The following is a 12,660-nucleotide window of genomic DNA, read 5'->3' as shown; positions in this document are numbered from 1 at the left end:
CCATGAGTTGATTTATGCATCTTGCACAGATGTGAAAACTAAAGCTTGGAGAGAAAAAAAATTCACCTGCCCTATTTCACATGGCTTAGCGATTAGCAGAACTAGGACTCAGAATCCCGTTAGACTCTAATATTTGAACTCTTTACTTACTGTTCTTTTTTAAGACATAGTTGAGATGTAAAAATCCACCCGTTTATAGAGTACAGTTCAGTGGTTGTAGTTGTATGTGTTTATAGAGTTCAGTTCAGTGGCAGAGTTGTGTGACCATCACCACAATCTAATTTTATTTTTTATTTTTAATTTTTCTTTTTTTTTCTGTTAACTTTTTTTCTTTATTTTATTTTTTTGTACATATCCATAGTTTATCACAATGCACATAATTCATATGAAAGTCCAGCAGGTGAATATTGTGAGTTTCACCTTCATCCTGATTTATTTTTTTTTTATTTTTTAAAAAACAATTTTAGGAATCTTCACTTAAAAACAACCTTATCTTAAAATGGAGTAACTTTGATTTTACGAGCAGCAAGCGAAGTACAGAAGCAAAAATGCATTCCGTTCCGTTCAGTCGCTCAGTCGTGTCTGACTCTTTGCAACCCCCGTGGACTGTAGCCTACCAGGCTTCTCCGTCCATGGGATTCTCCAGGCAAGAATACTGGAGTGGGTTACCGTTTCCTTCTCCAGGGGATCTTCCCAACCCAGGGATCGAATTACAGGAGCATTAAGTTCTGCATTAGGTCACAGCGTCTAATCTGAAATCACACCCGTAATATCATTTTTCAGGATATCTGGGAAATTCTAATTTTAGAACTTTTTCAAAAGGAAACCTGTCCCCATGAGCAATCAATCCTCATTCCTTCATCCTTTCAGCTCCAGGTAACTGCTAATCTACGTTCCCTCTCCATGGATTTGCCTGTTCTAAACATTTTATATCAATTGATTTATACAACATATGGCCTTTTGTGACTGGCTTCCTTGGCTTAGCATAATGTTTTCAAGATTCACTCATATTACTGCAAGGAACAAGGTTACCGTTCTGTATGTAATATAGATGCATGAATATACTACGTTTTGTTTATCCATTCATCAATTGATGGACATTTAGGTTATTTCCACTTTTTAATTTTTATGAATAGTGCTACCATGAATATTTGTGTACGGATTTTTGCATGGATGCATGTCTTCATTTGGCGTATACTTAGGAGAATTTCTGGGTTGTGTAGTAGGTTCATATGTAACATTTTGAGCAACTGCCACCCCGTTTTCCATGGTGACTGCGCCATCTCCTAGTCACTGTTGCTGACTGCTTTTCTGAGAGCAGGAATTGTGTCTAAGGTATTCTGGGCAAACTTTCCCCACCTCGTTATTCCAGTTCAGTAACTCACCTGGTGATTTTTTACTCCGCTGCACAAAACGGGAAACTTTCTGAAGCATACTGGATTGGGGTCTCACCCTTGGGATACACCACTTCCATAACTCTGGGTGTATCGAGTCTCTGTCAGCGAGATGAGTTGATTCGATGAGAATCAGTGTGGTACAGGATATAAAAGCTTGGCACCGAGCCTAGCACATAGTTGGCACTCTTTGATTCACTTGGTATTTCTACTTGAACTCCTTCTGTGCACTATCAAAACACGTAGCAGGAGCTGAGGGGTGAGCAGTGGACAATACAGACAGAAGTCCACACCATCCTGCCTTCATCTCTGCCTGTCCACACCTCCCTCTTCCCAGCTCACTGGAAAGACTGGTGTTCTGTGTTTCCAGAATGAAACTCCTTCCCTCCTCAGGGCCTTTTCACATGTCCCTCCCTCATGGTGGAGCTGTCTTCCCTGTGTTCAGATCAGTTCCTCCTGTTTTACCTCTGCGTAAACATCATGTGTTTCCCCCTGTAGCACTTATCTTGGCTGTCATTTTACGTTCATCTGTGTTTGCGTGATTCTCTGATTAATGTCCATGTTCCCCATTAGACTGTAAGCCCTAGGAGTGCAGGACCTGGGCTGCCATTGTTCACTGATGTATCCCCAGCACCTGACACGCTGGAGTAAATGCTCAGCTAACATCTAATGAGGGGACCAATGCCCATTCCTCTCCCTGTCTTTACAAACTGTCCAGCGTGACTTGGTTTAAGCTGGAAGGCAGCATCATCCACATCATGCCTGGGTGAGTGAACAAGCCGCCTTGTGCAAGCTGCCTGCCACCCCATCTGGACCACCATGCTTATTTAGAACATGAGATGATGGACAGCCAGGTGTTCGGCAAGGCTGAGATTAAGAAAGACTTGGAGCACTTCCTACCAGATCCAGGAAAGGACCCCAGAGCACATGAGACCAGAACTGAGGACTGCCAGAAGGCAATTTCAGGGCAGCCAGCCCATCTCCTACCCCACAATAAAGTTCATCAGTCGTCCCTCTGATCCATTGTCCTCCCACCCCGTGACCACTGCCAGCTTCTGATCACCACAGGTGTGTGCATCCAGATCCATGCCCCCTGGAACTGGGCTCTTTTTGCAGCAGAGACCCAGAGGCGACCTCCCACCCTCTCTCCAAAGCAGCATCTTCTGTTTCCTGCTCCTCTTCGGAGGAACAGTGTCTCTCCCCAGCCCCTCTGCTGCTTGCTGCCTTTGAAGTATAAGTAATAAACTTTTACAGATGGTGACAAGAAAAGCCTCATTAGCTTCAACCCTGACTTGGAGAGTGGCTCTAATCCACTCGCCTTCTGAGTCCAACTCTTTAATGTATCATTTCCAATCCGGTACTTCTCACATTCAGTCCAGCAGCTCCTTTGAAGTGTCTCAACACCTCCCCCCCACCCTCCTGCACTGCACCGTCACTCTCTTGGTTCCTCTTTATGTTCCAAGCCTGTCCATGGAGGATCCTGGGCTGGGCCTCCCGTGGGACCTCCTGAAGTTTGCATCCTTTCATTGGTCCAGAGATGGAGGTCTGCCCCTCTCCACTGCACTCACATCTGAGCTGAGGGCACGTGATCCTCCTCCCGTCCTTCTGGGGATGGCGACTCTCCCTTTAACTGCTCAGTGAATCTCCATTAGGTCATTTGCTTGGACTCACCTCTGTGTTAGCAAGTACTAAAGTCATAACAATGATAATGGTAGTAATGCCAGCAGTAAAAATAAGACATTCCATTTATTGATAAAGCTGATCATTAGACTAATGGCTTCATACATATTGCATTATTTAATCTCCCAGCAATCATTGAAAGAAAAGTACTTTTTTTTTTTTTTTTTAGCACCACTTTATGGATGAGGACACACAGATTTAGGGAGGTTAAGTAGTCAGCAGAGAGAGGCTCTGCACTTAGAATTGGACAGACTGGTACAAGCACATACACTAACCACCTTATAAACCAGGAAGTGATGGGACATGTTTTTCTTTAAGGAAAAAGCACTAGAATTTGTATATCTTAGTGGTCTCCCTTGGGAGATTCGACACTTTAAATAATACTTTTGCATTAATTGTCAACATCATGGTTTTCAAATGGTGTTTATTCCTATAATTGGACAGGTGAGATTAGGGATTTGGGGGAGATTGAGATGAAGTAAGTGCCTTGCTAATTCCTTCATTGCCTAAAGATGTTCCAAAGCTTAAATGTAATGGCCTTATTTTTTTTTAATTGTAATATAGTTGCTTTAGAGTGTTGTGTTACTTTCTGCTGTACAATGAAGTGAATCAACTATATGTATACATATATCCCCTCCCTCTTGGATGCCCCTCCTACCCCCACCCCCACCTACCCATCTAGGTCATCACAGAGACTAAACTGAAATCCCTGTGCTATGTGGCAGGTTCCCACTAGCTATCTGTTTTGTACATGGCAGAGTCTGTGTCAATTCTAATCTCCGTTTGTCCCACCCACCCCTCCCCCAGCTTGTGTCCACACATCCATTCTCTATATCTGTGTCTGTATTCTTGCCCTGCAAATAGGTTCATCTGTACCATGTTTCTAGATTCGACATATATGCTTTAATGTATGATATTTTTTTCTTTCTGACTTACTTTGCTTTGTATGACAGACTCTAAATCCATCCACGTCTCTATAAATGATCCAGTAGCATTTCTTTTTATGTCTCAGTAATATTCCATTACAATAAGCCTGGCATGCTGCAGTTCATGGAGTCTCAAAGAGTCGAGCATGACTTAGTGACTGAAAAATATTCCTTTGTGTATATATATACCACAGTTGATGGGGATGTAAATTGATATAGCCACTATGAAGAACATTATGGAGATTCCTTAAAAAACTAAAAATAGAATTAACATATGATCCAGCCATCCAACTACTGGGCATATACCCTGAAAAAACTGTAATTGAAAAACATACATGCACCCCAATGTTCATTGCAGCACTATTTACAATAGCCAGGACATGAAAGCCAACAAAATGCCCATCAACAGATGTGATGGTCTTTTGAGAGCATCCTCTCCCACTTAGCACCTCACTGTGTGCTAAGCACCAGGGATTCAAAAGTGAATTAAACCCATTTTCTACTTTGAGAAGCTTACACAAAGAAGAAAAGAGAAACATATAAGCAGAGTTACATATTATCTCATGTATACATATGTACATATGTTTTAATGTATGCATAATATATTTATGGTATAAAATTTTGACTCTGCGTTCACATATCTAATAATTATTGTAAGGCCTGATGACATAAGGCGCTATGGAAACAGGGTATTAGGAAAAAGTCAGAAGTAACTAATAGTATATTACATTGATGCTCATGCCTCGCACTGGAAGTGTTGCTCTTACTTACTCAGTAGTTTCTGGACACTTTGTATGTTTTATCACATTGCGAAAGTGACATGAGTATAGCCCTGGGCTGCTGGCAATAATCTTCCATGAATCATCTCCACTGAAGTACAGGAGTCTTTTTAAAACTGTGCAGAATAGTTACTATAGCTGGCACTTACACAGCCCTCTTGGCCAGTCACCACGAGGCAGGCATTTTATCACGGTCCTTAGTGTCTATTGAGTATACTGAAGCATAGATTGTTTATTTCATTTAATTAAGAAAATAGCAAAAATAGGGTCTGAATGTGCCAGTCTGGATCTTGAGCCTAGGATTTGGGTCCTTCTCCAAATATCTCATATACAATACTGCAGAAAGAGCCCAGTTTTTGTTGATAGAAGCAAAAAACAAAAATCAACAAATATAAAAAGAAAACAAAGTTGAATTTTTACTTCCTTGTCAGGTCAGGGAACACACACAAATGGGGGAAAATTGCTGAATAGATGGCAGAGAGAAAAGTTGAGTTTTTTAAGTGCAAAAAGGGGAAGGTCACATAGGAGATGGAGTCTGAAGACTGTGTTCTGCATCAGTTCAGTTCAGTTCAGTCGCTCAGTCGTGTCCGACTCTCCGCGACCCCATGAATCACAGCACGCCAGGCCTCCCTGTCCATCACCAACTCCCGGACTTCACTCAAACTCATGTCCATAGAGTCGGTGATGCCATCCAGCCATCTCATTCTCTGTCGTCCCCTTCTCCTCCCGCCCCCAACCTTTCCCAGCATCAGAGTCTTTTCCAGTGAGTCAACTCCTCGCATGAGGTAGCCAAAGTATTGGAGTTTCAGCTTTAGCATCAGTCCTTCCAATGAATACCCAGGATTGATCTCCTTTAGAATGGACTGGTTGGATCTCCTTGCAGTATAAGGGACTCTCAAGAGTCTTCTCCAACACCACAGTTCAAAAGCATCAGTTCTTCGGTGATCAACTTTCTTCACAGTCCAACTCTCACATCCATACATGACCATGGGAAAAACCATAGCCTTGACTAGACGGACCTTGGTTGGCAAAGTAACGTCTCTGCCCTTTAATATACTATCAAGGTTGGTCATAACTTTCCTTCCAAGGAGTGTCTTTTAATTTCATGGCTGCAATCAGCATCTGAAGTGATTTTGGAGCCCAAAAAATATAGATTTAAGGGACTAGATCTGATAGATAGAGTGCCTGATGAACTCTGGACGGAGGTTCGTGTTCTGCATAGGAAGGAATAAATTCATAGGTTTGTACAAAGTTGTTCATTGACTAGAAAAGGTGAGAAAACATCACATTGGACCAAGTTAGAGCTTGCCAAGATGACGGCCTATTGAAATACAAATTTCAGTTTTGATCTCCCTTAGGCAGGTACTGGTGAGGGCATGAATCTTTCTTTTCCTGCTAAATTCCAAGAGCTGCATGAAGTGAACAATACAGGCACCAGGCTTGTAGATTTCTAGTTGGGGGAAACAGACTGTAAAGAAGGGAGTTATCTCAGATGGGAGTCAGTGCTGTGAGAAGTGCAAGAAGGAGCAACATGATATATTGAGGGGTGGGAGTTGGAGGCTGTAGGAGGCTACTGTTTAAAGTCACAAAACATGAGGGACTTCCCTGGCGGTTCAGTGGTTAAGACTCCAGTCTTCCAAGACAGAGGGCATGGGTCCCATCCCTGGTTGGGGAACTAGGATCCCACATGCCATGCAACACTGCCAAGAAGTTTAAAAAATTAAGTCACAAAAGATGAGAAGGTTCAGCCGAGAGAGGATACCATCACTGGTGGGAGGAGGAGTGTTCTAAGCAGACAAGAGCGTGTGCAGAAGCAGGAGCGAGCTTGTGATGTTTGGTGAAGAGAGAGGAAACCAGGGTCACTGAAGGGGAAGCAAATGGAGGAGCAGGAGTCAGAGACTAGTTCCTGAAGGACTTCCTGATGAACTGCAGGCAGGAGACAGAAGAGAGGAAGTCCTTAACTCTTCCTGGACTTGGGGCTTGGATGGCATCGGTGCATGGAGATTGGCTGTCCCTCTGAACCCCAGGATGCAGCCATCTGCCTGAAGGCAGCACAGGGAGAGGGCAGAGACTGCAGGACAGTTTCCTGCCTTCTCGTGGGCTTGCTGTGTGGTCCTGGAGAAGGTGATGAGCTCTCTTGGCTGTGATTCTGCGAGACCTGCAGGGGTTTTCTAAGAGCAGTGGCAGATTAAAAAGGAGAATCCAGTTCCTGGTCTTAGCCACAGAAGTGATATTCACTAACCTAGTGCCTTGAAGCCAGTTCTTCAATCTCACATTTCTCATCTGCAAAATGAGTATTATATTAGTTGAGCTACCTACCTACAAGGGGAGTTGTGATTCTCCACTGGAAAAACTAGTGGGAAAGCAGTTTGAGACCGTTGAAAAGATACAAATTCAGAAGGCATTAATGTTATTGATCTGACCAAAGTATAAATGGTAACACAGTGTCTAATATTTTAACGCAGTTATTGTCATCATCAGCTACCACTTACTGAATGCTCACTACATGGTGGGCACTGTGCTGAACACTTTCATGGGCAGTAATCTGTGTTGGATTTTAGCAACAGCTAAAATTTATACATTTATACAATCCATCAGGTAGCACTTACCTAAGGAAGCTCATCTCCATCGCTTTTTACAAAAGCACCAAGATACAAGCATTTGCTATCTGCATTTTACAGGTGGGGGAAACAAAGATGTTGGTTAGATTCAGTGCTCAGAAGCTTGCAGCCCATAAGTGGAGAAATTCCAGATCTACACCCAGGGCTGTTTGTCTCCAAAGCTGATCATCTGACCACAATGTACTGCCTCCCCTCAGCAAAGTTCTCTGTAGCTGTAAGCATTGCTGGCATCTACAAATTACCTAACATTCAGACTCAGCTCTTTGGCTGAAGAGATTCAAAAGCAAATGTCTCCTGAGCATTTATCCTTGTACCATGTTAAACTTAGGATGGGCATTGCCATACTTGAAGTAACACCTTTGAGATGAGGACCTGTAGAAGGGATTGAACGACTGCTATGTGCTTTGCAAAAAGGAAGCGCCTCATGAGTGCTACTGTCAGAAGATGGAGGATCCAACAAATACGTTAGAAGAGCTTCATAATTGTGTCAAGAGAATGGATGCTGATATATACTAGCTTTGTATGATGCATGTGTGGACCAAGGACTCTCAAGAGTCTTCTCCAGCACCACAGTTCAAAAGCATCAATTCTTCGACGATCAGCTTTCTTCACAGTCCAACTCTCACATCCATACATGACCACGGGAAAAACCATTGCCTTGACTAGACGGACCCTGGTTGGCAAAGTAATGTCTCTGCTTTTTAATATACTATCAAGGTTGGTTATAACTTTCCTTCCAAGGAGTAAGCATCTTTTAATTTCATGGCTACAGTTAGCATCTGCGGTGATTTTGGATTTCACAGCTGTAAATTCCAGTCCCAGGATGTCCTAGCTTGGGTCCTTTTCTGGGACAGTGGCTCAACCGCTGTGTCCTCAGTTCTCTCACCTGCAAAATGTATATGACTGTGCTGCGCACATCATAGGGTTGCTGAGGATGGGTAATTGGGCAGAACTCACGTAAAGCCCTTTGGCCAATGGACTGGACCAGCACTCAGCGTCAGTCTGTCATTTCCATTAGACTGAGCAATTGTACTACTTCCACAAAAGGTGCTTATAGATGTGAGCATGTGAAAACAAAACAACAACAACAAAAAAAACCACACCATGCTGGTAGGGACATCCACGTGGACAGAGATGAATTTTACCAAGAAGGTAGCAGAGATAGTAGATTGTCTCAGTTCAAGAGAGTACACACATTTTACTTGCCTGAGCCCTACTACCCTCCTCACCAACCCAGCCATTAAACATAACTTTGATGGGGTATGCTGCTGTTTCCTATTTGGCCTTGGAAATGAGATGTTAGCAGGCAGGATAGTAGAATACATTGCCTTCAAGACAGAGTGCTCATCATCCCCCGTTGCCCTCCCAAGGGGACTCACTATTATGGTGGATGCTGTTCTAAACCCCAGGACAAGGTCAATAGGCCTTTCCATATAGTTGTTGTTCAGCCACTCAGTCATGTCTGACTCTTTGCGACCCCATGGACTGCAGCATGCCAGGCTTCCCTGCCCTTCACTGTTTCCTGGAGTTTGCTCAAACTCATGTCCGTTGAGTCGGTGATGCCCTCCAGCCATCTCATCCTCTGTGGCCCCCTTCTCCTGCTGACTCATTTGGGCATATATTCATTCCCAAGGACTCGTAGGGATTATGTTAGTGATAGAATATGCAGAGCTCTGGGAGCGCACAGTCTGTGCCTTTGGACAGATCAGCCCAAGTCTGTACTTGCTTCCCACTTGCTGTGCAACCAGAGCTTCAGTTTCCTCTGCTGTAGAATTAAGATAATATTGCTTTCTTTCCACTTGGGTGGATTTGGGCCAGCATCAAAAGAGATGACCTGCATCCAGATAGAACACAGTGCCCAGCAGGTGGCTGACACCCAGTTAATCACCCACCCTCCTTCCGCTTCGCTTTGGCCTTGGGGAATCAAGGTGGGCTTTGTTGCTGGCCTTACAATCTGAAGCTCAGACTGCTAGCCCTTTGTGCCTCCCCGCTACAGAAGCTTCATCTGGAGCCCAGAGCATCTCAATGCCTTTCTCACATCTCCCTTGGTGACACATTGTCTCCTCTGTACCTGCCAGTGGACAACCAGCCTCCATCAGTCTTGCTGTCACCTATTCATCTGCTTGCTTTTCTTCTTTTCTCTCATCACCCCGTTAGTACTTCCACACTTTCCTGGCACCCACTCTGTGCAGACAGAACACAGCAACTTTTGCATCTTTCTGGTTCTCTAATATTTGTTGAAACTCTTGTCATCTGTCTAGTCCCAAGGCCCCTTCAGTGGGTTGGTCCCCATCTCAGCAAAAACTTTGCTTTACAGCTGCCTCTGGAATGCTTTTTTTTTTCTTTTTTTTAACCCCTGACCTTGTCTGCATTTTATAGTAGTTCAGCTACATCTTGAATTCCTCTTCTTTTCTGTGTCAGTTGGACAGTTTTGCTTAGTTTCGGCTACGCAGGCAGCAACAGCCGAAAAGACAGATGGATCCATGCTATTCGAAAGCTTTTCAGACCTACCCAGTGCTGGGCACAGAAATGGAGTTGTAAAGCCAGCGATAGAGTTCCAGCTTCAGACTAAGTGGCTTATTGTCTAGGCAGAGCCTTCTGTGACTTCTTCATCATAAACAAAGAGCTATAAGCTCAGGGGAAATGCAGCCAACCAACACTTTAATTAAAAGGAAATTTTGAGAAGATTCTTTCATCTTCAGAATTTTCTCTCACCTTGAAATGAGTGCCTGGCATTGTCTTTTAAATTACCGAGTCCTGGCTGGTTGGGATGCACAGTGGAGAATATGCATTCATCTTCTTAACTACTTTTATCAGCAGTTCTGTCTGACCTGCCTCTGGTGCAGATCTAGTGACCTCAGTCTCTTCCTGGCTCTATATAAAGACATAGTTCCTGCTTGTGCCTAATTAATAATTCTTGAGCTGCGTCTTACATAACCGTATCAAATAGATGGCCAGCTATTCAGTGAGAATGTTTTTGTGTCCTCAAGCTTTCGTAAGTCCCTGAGCTTGGAAGTAGACACAGAACAGCCATGGCACTAATAACAATTCAGCTTGTGTGCCAGCCCTGTTATGTGAAGATATGAGCATCCTCTTAGCTGCCTTAAAAGCCAGTTTTGGGTCTTCCCTAGCAGTTTAGTGGCTGAGACTCTGCGCTCCCAATGCAGGGTGCCTGGGTTCAATCCCTGGTTGGGGAACTAGATCTCACATGCTACAACTACGACTCAGTTCAGTCAAAATAAAAACAAACAAAAAGCCAGTGTTGTCCCCACTTTACAAGAACATTCTGAGACCCAGAGACATATCTGCCCAAGTTGGTCTCACACACTTAAGTGGGACAGGTGGGTGCCACACTCAGTTCTGTCTGGGTGGGCTGCTGAGGTTGTGTCTGGTTTCTAAAGGACGATCTATAGGTGACATAAAAGAGGAGAAATGGGGGGCTAAGAGGGAAGAATCCCCAGGAAGTTGGCAGCAGTGGTGGGAGGAGGCAAACAGAGGGGAGGTTGATGAAGTGAGCGCTGCTTTGCAGCTCAGGCTTGGGAGCAAAGGGCCACCAAAGAGTCAGCACTGTAGGCTTTGAAGACAAAGAGTCTCTCCACCATGTCTGAGTATGAAGAGTGTTGGAAGTGACATAAGTCACCTCTAACACAGCTCATATTTGAAGACATTGCACCATCTCATTAGTGAGCAGATAAGCTGTACAGAATTCCCAGGAACTGTAGCACCCACTGCGGGGCTATTCTGGTCAGAGACTAAAATCAGAAACGTATCAATAGTATACTAGGTAACAGAGCATGTTACTATAGTGAATCTCCAAAAATCGATATAGATTAGGAATCATCTAAATTTCCCATAAGTTCTGAGTCGTTTCCACATTCTGGTCCTGTTGTAGACACTTTCCATCTGTTATTTCACTTAAATGGCACATGAGTCCTTTGTTACAGATGAGTGCAGTAAAAAGAAAGGCGGTCTTTCAAGCAGGGACAAAATGTCAAGGGTTCCTCTTTTATTCTCTACAATAGGGAAGCTGGACAGGCTTTGCGCTGGGTGTTCCATGAAAGTTTCTAGAGTGAATAAGTGAGGATGAATAAGACACAGTCCTTGTCCTTCAGGAATGTGAACCCAGCAGAACTGACATAAACCTGAACACAAAAGCATAATGTAATATCGCGTGATACTATGTAAAGCACGGTATTTGCAATGTACAGGGAGGACCCAGTTGAGAGAGGATCTGAAAAACTCCAAGGAAGCACCACTGCAGTCAGGGCTTGAAGGAGCAGGTGGCCCCGTGTGCACAGTGGGGAAAGCGCATTCCGACAGCTGTAAGCCATGCGCGAATGTAATCTGCGTGTGCGGGTGTAGTGACCTTCTCTGTGGTTGGGAGCACCATCTACGCCAGCCCCATCTGTGTACTCCCTTCTTTCTTCACCTGCTCTATCTGCCTTACCTTCGTCTGAGCCTTTACAGTATCATCCTGTTTACTGTCTCTCTCTGCCACTAGAATGTAAGCTCCCTCAGTTTAGTTCAGTCACTCAGTCACATCTGACTCTTTGCCACCCCATGGACTGCAGCACGCCAGTCTTCCCTGTCCATTGCCAACTCCCAGAGTTTACTCGAACTCCTGTCCATTGAGTCAGTGATGCCATCCAACCATCTCATCCTCTGTTGTCCCCTTCTCCTCCTGCCCTCAATCTTTCCCAGCGTCAGGGTCTTTTCAAATGAGTCAGTTCTTCACATCAGGTGACCAACGTATTGGAGCTTCAGCTTCAGCATCAGTCCTTCCTTTGAATATTCAGGACTGATTTCCTTTAGGATTGGTAGGCTCCCTCAGGGCAGAGCTTTTGTCTTTTCTGTTCATCCGTCTAATCCCAGCACACATAACGTCTCTCAGTACATACAAAGTATTCAGCAAAATCTCATTGAGTGAATGAATGAACAAATAAAGCTTCAAAGTCTTTAAGAGAATAATGTAATGTCTAAACGTAAAAAACTGCCCCCCCACCCATTTTTGGCCTCTGTAGCACCATCACTGTTTGGCATCCCATCAATATGTATCTTAGACATATTTAGTTCTCTGTTGTCTGTCCTCTCCTATTGCAATGGAAGCTCCATGAGTGTAGGAATCTAATCTTGTTTTCTGTTGTCTTCCCTACTACATCTCTAGTGCCTCGAGTAGTATCTGGCACATAGCAGTGCTGGATGAATGTTTGTGGAGGGAATGAATGAGTGAATGAGGCAGCCACGGGAGGGGTGGATGGAG

General features: G+C 44.1%; 1 protein-coding gene across 6 annotated transcripts in view; it reads left to right on the top strand.

The window, feature by feature from the left end:
* Positions 1-12,660, top strand: part of LARGE1 (LARGE xylosyl- and glucuronyltransferase 1) — a 612,983-nt gene that overhangs the window by 414,936 nt on the left and 185,387 nt on the right. The window lies entirely within an intron of this gene.

The sequence above is a fragment of the Moschus berezovskii genome, chromosome 6 (assembly GCF_049115385.1).
Source record: "Moschus berezovskii isolate FMDL1 chromosome 6, NW_MosBer_1.0, whole genome shotgun sequence".
NCBI classification, from domain to species: domain Eukaryota; kingdom Metazoa; phylum Chordata; class Mammalia; order Artiodactyla; family Moschidae; genus Moschus; species Moschus berezovskii.
The sequence above is the reverse complement of the archived record's forward strand: the minus strand, read 5'-3'. Positions and strand labels throughout refer to the sequence as shown.